This window comes from Salvelinus alpinus, chromosome 18, assembly GCF_045679555.1.
Source record: "Salvelinus alpinus chromosome 18, SLU_Salpinus.1, whole genome shotgun sequence".
Taxonomy (NCBI): Eukaryota; Metazoa; Chordata; class Actinopteri; order Salmoniformes; family Salmonidae; genus Salvelinus; species Salvelinus alpinus.
This window is the reverse complement of record NC_092103.1, coordinates 23,176,361-23,186,933: the sequence shown is the minus strand read 5'-3', so window position 1 is coordinate 23,186,933 and position 10,573 is coordinate 23,176,361.

Here is a 10,573-nt window from a genome sequence, read left to right as displayed (position 1 = left end):
AGGTAACAAACAAACAGCGAGTAGCAGGAGTGTACAAGGGGGGGGGGGGGTCAATGTAAATTGTCCAGTGGTGATTTTTATGAATTGTTCAGCAGTCTAACGGCTTGGGGGTAGAAGGTAGAAGCTGTTGAGGAGCCTTTTGGTCCTAGACTTGGCGCTCTGGCACCGCTTGCCATGCGGTAGCAAAGAAAACAGTCTATAACTTGGGTGATGTTATGGGCTTTCCTCTGACACGCCTTTTACATAGGTCCTTGATGGCAGGAAGCTTGGCCCCAGTGATGTAATGGGCCGTTCGCACTACCCTCTGTAGCGCCTTACGGTCAGATGCCGAGCAGTTGCCATACCAGGCGGTGATGCAACCGGTCATCATGATCTCGATGGTGCAGCTGTAGAACCTTTTTAGGATCTGGGGGCCCATGCCAAATCTTTTCAGTCTCCTGAGGGGGAAAAGGTTTTGTTGTGCCCTCTTCACAACTGTCTTGGTATGTTTGGAACATGATAGTTCATTGGTGATGTGGACACCAAGGAACTTGAAACTCTCGAACCGCTCCAGTACAGCCCCGTCAATGTTTATGGGGGCCTATTCGGACCACCTTTTCCTGTAGTCCATGATCAGCTCCTTTGTCTTGCTCACATTGAGGGAGAGGTTGTTGTCCTGGCACCACACTGCCAGTTCTCTGATCTCCTCCCTATAGGCTGGCTCATCGTTGTCGGTGATCAGGCCTACCACTGTTGTGTCGTCAGCAAACTTAATAATGGTGTTGGAGTGTTTGGCCATGCAGTCGTGGGTGAACAGGGAATACACTGAGTACACATCCCTGAGGGGCCCCAGTGTTAAGGATCTGCGTGGCAGATGTGTTGTTGCCTACTCTTACCAGCTGGTGGCGGCCCCACAGGAAGTCCAGGATCCAGTTGCAGAGGGAGGTGTTAAGTCCCAGGGTCCTTAGCTTAGTGATGAGCTTCTTGAAAATAAGTGAGAAAATTAGAAAAACACACTGTAGCCTACTGAGAGAGAAACTCAAAGAGTAAAGCAGATTAAGTTAAATGCAAAAGGTCATTTCGTTTTGTACTGACTGATGGAGAAAAGAAAAGCAGGCCAGACAACTACTGAAGACAAGAAATTGATCAACAATGGAAAGGCTGTGGGGATCTATCAGATTGGAAATGAAGTAATTAACATTTACATTTACATTTAAGTCATTTAGCAGACGCTCTTATCCAGAGCGACTTACAAATTGGTGCATTCACCTAATGACATCCAGTGGAACAGCCACTTTACAATAGTGCATCTAAATCTTTTAAGGGGGGGGGGGGGGGGGGGCAGAAGGATTGCTTTATCCTAGGTATTCCTTGAAGAGGTGGGGTTTCAGGTGTCTCCGGAAGGTGGTGATTGACTCCGCTGTCCTGGCGTCGTGAGGGAGTTTGTTCCACCATTGGGGTGCCAGAGCAGCGAACAGTTTTGACTGGGCTGAGCGGGAACTGTACTTCCTCAGTGGTAGGGAGGCGAGCAGGCCAGAGGTGGATGAACGCAGAGCCCTTGTTTGGGTGTAGGGCCTGATCAGAGCCTGAAGGTACTGAGGTGCCGTTCCCCTCACAGCTCCGTAGGCAAGCACCATGGTCTTGTAGCGGATGCGAGCTTCAACTGGAAGCCAGTGGAGAGATTGGAGGAGCGGGGTGACGTGAGAGAACTTGGGAAGGTTGAACACCAGACGGGCTGCGGCGTTCTGGATGAGTTGTAGGGGTTTGATGGCACAGGCAGGGAGCCCAGCCAACAGCGAGTTGCAGTAATCCAGACGGGAGATGACAAGTGCCTGGATTAGGACCTGCGCCGCTTCCTGTGTGAGGCAGGGTCGTACTCTGCGGATGTTGTAGAGCATGAACCTACAGGAACGGGCCACCGCCTTGATGTTAGTTGAGAACGACAGGGTGTTGTCCAGGATCACGCCAAGGTTCTTAGCGCTCTGGGAGGAGGACACAATGGAGTTGTCAACCGTGATGGCGAGATCATGGAACGGGCAGTCCTTCCCCGGGAGGAAGAGCAGCTCCGTCTTGCCGAGGTTCAGCTTGAGGTGGTGATCCGTCATCCACACTGATATGTCTGTGTTGTCTGTGATAATTAACTGCTATATGCTCTCTTCACTGTATGATGCTCCTTCTTACCGTATTGCTTCAAACAATCCATTTGAGTTCCCATCTTAGTTCCGAGTTGATTATGACAGACTCTAATGAACAAAGCAATTTGTATTAGTTGAGTGGCCCATTGGGTTAAGAACCATCTGTCCAGCTTGATCTCATATACGAGACGTAACATAGTAAATTAAAATCTGGGATACTCAAATTTGTATGATATGTTTGGTATGGTTACATAAGACAGAATGTTAGTAAAGGAAAAACCAAAAGGAGGGTGATTGGTCAAGGTGGATGGGTAGGCAATAAAGCAATCGTCTAGCAACCCAAAGGTTGCGTGTTCGAATCTCATCATGAACAACTTTAGCATTTTAGCTAATTAGCAACTACTTACCACTTAACCCTTCCCCTAATCTTAACCTTAAACCCAGCGTTTCCCAAACTCAGTCCTGGGGACTTTAGTTTAGTTTTTTGCCTTAGCACTACTCAGCTTATTTGAATCAACTGTGTAGTGCTGAGGCAAAAAAAAAACTTTCACCCCCAGGACCGAGTTTGGGAAATGCTACTTTAACCCAACTCCTAACACTAACCTTAACTATAACTTTAACCCCTAGCTTAGCTAACATTAGCCACCTAGCTAAAGTTAGCATTAGCCACCTAGCTAGTATTAGCCACAACAAATTGGAATTTGTATCATACCATGTATATTGCAATTTCATAACATCAAATCAAATCAAATTATATTTGTCACATACACATGGTTAGCAGATGTTAATGTGAGTGTAGCGAAATGCTTGTGCTTCTAGTTCCGACCGCGCAATAATATCTAACAAGTAATCTAACCTAACAATTTCACAACAACTACCTTATAAACACAAGTGTAAAGGAATGAATAAGATTATGTACATAAAAATATATGAATGAGCGATGGCCGAACGGCATAGGCAAGATGCAGTAGATGGTATAGAGTACAGTATATACATATGAGATGAGTAATGTATGTTATGTAAACATTATATAAAGTGGCTAGTGATACATATATTACATACATTTTTCCATTATTAAAGCGGCTAGAGATGAGTCAGTATGTTGGCAGCAGCCACTCAATGTTAGTGATGACTGTTTAACAGTCTGATGGCCTTGAGATAGAAGATGTTTTTCAGTCTCTCGTCCCCGCTTTGATGCACCTGTACTGACCTCGCCTTCTGGATGATAGCGGGGTGAACAGGCAGTGGCTCGGGTGGTTGTTTTCCTTGATGATCTTTTTAGCCTTCCTGTGACATCGGGTGGTATAGGTGTCCTGGAGGGCAGGTAGTTTGCCCCCGGTGATGCGTTGTGCAGACCTCACTACCCTCTGCAGAGCCTTACGGTTGTGGGCGGAGCAGTTGCCATACCAGCCGATGATACAACCCGACAGGATGCTCTCGATTGTGCATCTGTTAGGGTTTGTGAATGTTTTTGGTGACAAGCCGAATATCTTTAGCCTCCTGAGGTTGAAGCGCCTTCTTCACAACGCTGTCTGTGAGGGTGGACCATTTACGAATTGCAATTCGTAACATATCAACAAATTATCATTTGTAATATATCATACAAATTGTAATTTGTAACATATCATGCAAAATGGATGATGGACATCCACAAATGTATGCATACCATACGAAACGTAACATATTATACTAATTTGAGTGTCCTGGATTTTCATTAACTATGTTACATCTACCCATGAGTACAGGTTGCTCTATCAGCATTGTTGTTGGTCTTGAAAAGCTATATTTCCAACCACTAATACCGTGAACGGCAACCAATTTTCCACATAATGAAGTACATCCACTTGAGTGTCAATATATAGGGAAAGCAAATCAAATCTTTGTTGTGTTCAGCAGGCACGCTTGTCCCTGTAGGAATGCTGTGCTGATGTGCTATTTCAGTTCCCATTACCGAAACCTCACACATTTTCAAGTGAGAGAGTTTTGAAGTTTGAATTTTCTGAAAAGATTTAACAAATATTTGGTTGAAGAGACGTCACTGTGTTCCGATGGGAATTAGACCCGTGCCTCTGCTTGCATGGTTCTAGTTAGGCCACACTGCCACTGGGAAAAGGGGCCCTCTCATCAAACGTTTTAATTTTTACAATTGGATATGCATGACATTTGGTGGTGGGAAACCAAAATGATTGGAACCATTCCTGCAATTTCTACAGTATACTTTATTACTAACATTGTTTCTCTCCATGCACACACTCATACACATGGGAGAGTTGTGGCGGGGGAGTGGTAGCATTAATAAACAGTACATAACTTATCAAAAGGCAATAGGACTGTGGTATTCCAATTGTATGGCCTTTATCACGTGTATAACAATGCTTTACTGAACTTAAAGTTTAGTGCACGTCACGCTCTTTCTGATGACTTAGTGGTTGTAAATCTGTGGTGGCAGCTATGTGGCTGCATATGAGTGCCTGAGAACCAAGCGGCTGCCACTTTGCTGCCTGCCTCCTTGCCTGCCTGCCTCCTTGCCTGCCTGCCTCCTTGCCTCACTGACGCCATTCATCATTGCCCCCTCAATCTCTGCTTTCCTCCATCCTTGCATCCCTCCATCTTTGCCTCCCTCCTTGTCTGCCTGCCTACTTGCCTCCTTGACTCCCTCCCTCCCCCTGCCTCACGTGGCATTCAGTGGACTTCACCGTGAGACAACCTCACCGTGCACATTATGAAAAACGCAGTGGCCATGATACCCTATATGTACTGTGCATACACACGCACAAACATGCATGCACAGTTGCACACACACACACAGAGAATCACACAGAGAAGCACGCACTGTCTGTGTGTAGCCTAAGGCTAGGAAAGGAAGTTTAGCACAGAGAACACTTTTGATGCTCAAAGTCATCTAATGTCTGTCTAGGTTCCAAAAAAAGACAAAACAATAATTGACGACACACGGTAGACCAAAGCAAACAACAGCAATTATAGTGATCACTGCTTGCTTAACGCTATGCATCACTGCTCATAAAAAAGTAGAAACCCGAACTGTTCAAACAAGCCTGCCATCTAGTGGTCAACCTGTAAAACAGCATGGCAATGTCAACAGAAGAGGAACTCAGACACTATCAGTAGGCATGCTCTGACCAGGGTCCTGACTATCTGTGGTCATTAAAATAAGTGCAATTTGTACAAAGCCCCAAAATAAGTGCAAACCAAAAGTGTCCTGACCAGATACCTGACCTAGGTTTCATTCCATTATGGCCACAACCCTTCCCAATTTACATCAGACAATCTATCCCTCAGGTCGTTTTTATAATGACAATGGTAATAACATATTATCCTGATTACAGGGCTAACACACTGCCTGTCTGATGGTAGCCACTAGCCAGTGCAGCGCAAGATGCAGACTATAATGGTTGAGAAAGGAATCAGCCAAAACGGCCAGACATTAGCCTTCCCCTTCATTCACATGATACACAATTATTTTTCTAAGGGCCAGTGGGACAACTGTTCCAGCTGCACACCATCATAATGGCCAGTCATGGTCTAGAATACCACAGTAGCTTTCTGGCCCACACCTCAATCACTCTGGTACCCCAGAGGAAGGTGCTTAGCGCCTCTAGCTTCCATAATACCCAGCTGTGAAAAAGGATCAATCATAGAGCCATGCATCTAAGCCTCTGTGGATGAGGGTTTCTGCTTAGAAAAAAGGTAATGTAGTGTAAATAATGCTTTAAGATCTACAGGATCATTCTCCATGCTTTTCATTTGGAGCTGCGGACCATCGCGAGCAAACTGAGCAGAATACTAGAGAGACATTGAGCAAAGAGATGTGTTTAATGAGATTAAGGGCAACATTTTCACAGGGGGTTAATCCCTGTCTTCTGTATTATCACATGTTCAATTCCCCAAAGCAAGCCAATCACACAGCTTAGATCTAAGATCATTTTCCATTATTAATTGAGTTGGAGATATAGGCCCCTTTTAAAACAGAGCTCACCACCACACTTTATTTCTACGCTATCAAGGAATATTTTGAAATCATTTGAACCGTTTACCAAGGTTCTCTTGTGGTCACTAATTTACCTCATCCTAAGGTCCTACAGTCCATCATGCAAGAGAACCATGCATTTCTTGATTCTGTGAAAATACCCACATTCCCTAATCTGAAGTACTTACAAACATTGCTATAGAGACATTGGCATGAGTGTCAGCATAGTTTCTCTGAAACAGACCCAAAACATAAGAAAATCAGTAGCAGGTGGCATTTGCAAGCATGGATGGTGACCTTGTGGCTTTATGAAGGACTCACTTGATTGTCCTGAACTGAACTGAAAACATGACAAACAGTAATCAGCAATCATGGCTGCAAACAATTCAAATCAAATTAACCATTATTGGTCACATACATATGATTAGCAGATGTTATTGTGGGTGTAGCGAAATGCTTGTGCTTTTAGCTCCGACAGTGCAGTAATATCTAACAAATTACACAACATATACCCAATACACACAAATCTAAGTAGGAATGAATTAAGACCAAATACATACATATCATATTACCTCTACCTTACCTGACACCCTAGACCGACTTCAATTTGCTTACCGCCCCAATAGATCCAAAGACGATGCAATCGCCATCGCACTGGACACTGCCCTATCCCTTCTGGACAAGAGAAATCCTGTGTAAGAATGCTGTTCATTGACTACAGCTAAGCATTCAACACCATAGTACCCTCCAAGCTCATCATTAAGTTCGTGGCCCTGGGTCTGAACCTCGCCCTGTGCAATGGGGTCATGGACTTCCTGACGGGCCACCCCCAGGTGGTGAAGGTAGGAAACAACATCTCTACTTCGCTGATCCTCAACACTGGGGCCCTACAAGGGTGCGTGCTCAGCTCCCTCCTGTACCTTCTGTTCACCCAGAACTGCATGGCCACGCACGCCTCCAACTCAATCATAAAGTTTGCAGATGACACAACAGCAGTAGGCTTGATTTCCAACAATGACGAGATAGCCAACAGGGAGGAGGTCAGGGCCCTGGGAGTGGGGTGCCAGGAAAATAACATCTCACTCAACATCAACAAAAAACAAAGAAGATGATCATGGACTTCAGGAACCAGCAGAAGGAGGATCCCCCTATCCACATTGACAGGACCGCAGTGGAGAAGGTGGAAAGCTTCAAGTTCCCTCGACGTACACATCACTGACCAACTGACATGGTCCACCCACACAGACGTTGTGGTGAAGAAGACGCAACAGCGCCTCTTCAACCTCAGGAGGCTAAAGAAATGTGGCTTGGCACCTAAAACCCTCATAAACATTTACAGATGCACAATTGAGAGCATCCTGCTAGGCTGAATCCCAGCCTGGTACGGCAACTGCACCGCCTGCAACCACCCTCCAGGACACCTACAGCACCCTATGTCACAGGAAGGCCAAAAATATAATTAAGGACAACAACCACCCGAGCCACTGCCTGTTCACTCCGCTATCATCAAGAAGGCAAGGTTAGTACAAGTGCATCAAAGCTGGGACCAAAGACTGAAAAACAGCTTCTATCTCTAGGCCATCAGACTGTTAAATAGCCATCACTAGCACATTAGACGCTGGTGCCTATATATATATATATAGACTATCTCATTTGTATATACTGTTCTATTCTACTGTCTATGCCGCTCTGACATTGTTCATCCATATATTTATATATTCTTAATTCCATTAATTTGCTTAGATGTTTGTGTATTGTTGAGAAATTGTTAGATATTACTTGTTAGATATTACTGCATTGCTAGAAACACAAGCATTTCGCTACACCCACAATAACATCTGCTAAACATGTGTATGTGACCAATGAAATTTGATTTAATGAGAGGGCTGGTGATTGTCTAATAAGAGTCTGACAACCTCATGTTCATTAACACTATTCATTTCAATTCCCCCTCCCTTGGCAGCCATCCGACTAGTAGATGAGGCCTTCTGATTGCCTCTCTAGCACTGAATGGAATTGTAGCCTTTCAGTGAATCACTTTTACAAAACATTCCTCTGTGGAATGTAGCGACGCCAAAGTCCAGTTTCCACATCAAGATTCCTGTATTCTGAGAGAGAAAATACCATGACCTTTGATTTAGTCAATACACTTGATATCACTGGCGGAGATGAGCAATGACTAGGGCTGGGAATTGTCAGGGACCTCACGGTACGATATTATCACGAGACTTAGGTGCCGATACGATATGTATTGCGATTCTCAAGATTCTCACCATTTTATATGTGTTGCGATTCAATAATAATAATATTTGAAAAAAATGGGCTTCCTATTTCAAAAGAAAATGGAGAACAAGCTTTGAAGGAAAAATTCTGGAGTTTTTGTGCAGGTACAATCAACTATTGAAAAAATAATATTGAAAAAATATTATTGCAATATTGTCAAAACGATATCCTATGATATATCATCATGTAACGATCGTCTGTTGAAGAAGGTGTGGACCAAAGCGCAGCATGGGAAGTGTTCATGATTATTTAAAAAACTAAACACTGAGACAAAATAACAAAATGTAACAACACGAAACAGTTCTGTCTGGTGAAGACACAAAAACAGAAAACAACTACCCACAAAAACCATGTGGGAAAAAGCTACCTAAGTATGGTTCTCAATCAGAGACAACGATAGACAGCTGCCTCTGATTGAGAACCACACCCGGCCAAACAACAAAGAAATACAAAACATAGAAAATGAACATAGAATGCCCACCCAAGTCACACGATGACCAAACCAAAATAGAGACATAAAAAGCTCTCTACGGTCAGGGCGTGACACATCAAAAATAATATCCCGATATGTAACTGTATTCATTTTTTTGCCCCATCACTAGCATTGATTAGGCCCACTCAATACCTCACTGTCCTCAACTGTGTGTCTGATAGCTCGCAGGCCTCGCTGCTCCAGAGTGTATTTTTTTTCTTCAGGTTTTGAATTCAAATGTATCTCCGCTGGGTGATTCATTTGCAGGCCATGTGGAGAACATGAGAGATCTTGAGGAGAGAAAGTACATCTTGGAAGGACTTCAAGCCTGCATTCTAGAGAGTGGGCAGAAATAGAAAGGCACATCGCCGAGTCACTGCTGCACTACTCAGCAGTGGATACATCAACAAGAGTATTAGGTAGGAAGGGAGAGGGATATGGTGATGGTGATGTGGAAGATAAGACTGGATCACACAAGATGTTACTTCACCAGGTCTCAGTGACAATCAGAGCTTTCTGAGATACTGACTGTGGGATGTTAGGAAAATATGCAGGTTCTTAAATGATGAGTAACCTTGTATAAGAGAGGAAACACGCCAGAACGATTGATGGCAAAATGCCTCTGACCAGAATATCACAGAAAACAGCCACAGTTCGCTTGCACCCAACAATTAATATTTAGAGTATTTGTAGCCAGCCACACTGCAATCTTCTATCTCTTGCTTAGTAAACACTTTTTTTTCTAAGAGTGAGAGTGACTTTAATAATGAGAAGTGCCCTTTTTCTCTGAAGGACTCCCAAGGGTACTCTTATAAGCATTAACATAAAAGAAAGTATTGTGTTCAACGTATCACATATAATGATAATACCTACTTAGTTTAATGTAGCGTGTGTATTGATTATTCATTTAGCATACCATGTTAAACGATAATACGTGTTTGAGTTAATGTACCGTATCAAAAGGATAACGCTAATGCCATTGGGGATATTCTCTGTATGACTTCACAACATGAAGGTGTTCGGCAGGAAAGGGAATTAAATTGCAACAGAAATATGTGCTTGAATGAGAAGTAGCACTACTGGATTCATCCATCCATTCATTATGATCTAAAAAACACTGACACCCTGTGTAGAGCCCTGCACAGGCATGCATTTCAAGCCCGAGCCCGACCTATGCCCACGACATTCAGGCCTTACCCTGCCCAGACCAATTGCTTCTGCCAAATTTAAGGCCCTGCCTGAAACCCGGAATCAAAAATAACTTCCTCAATTAGTATATCCATTAGCTGCTCCTCTCTGTCTGTCACTCACTCCCTGCGGGCAGCTCGCTCTGCATGCGCTCTGCTCATGGTGGTTCTTAGTCTGTGAGTATCCATAGCCACGGCTACACTTGGGCTCTTTTGCTCATTGCAGAGACATGAGAGAGCAGTTAGCTGTTTCGTCACCATAAACTCAGACAAAACCCAAGGAACATTATTATGTTCTGTGAAATAATCTCTCCTGTCTTATATTTGACAAGGTTGAAACCCTTCTGACACCATGTTATGATCTTGGTAAGATATGACTGTACTGTACAGCAGAGCATGAGCAAATGGCTCGGCTTCAAAATGTTAGTGATCGATTTAGTGATAACCGAGTCCGTACCCTAGTTATTGATAAAAAAAACAGTTCCTTCCAGACCCCAACCCGATGTACTGTATAATGTTGGGGCCCGTA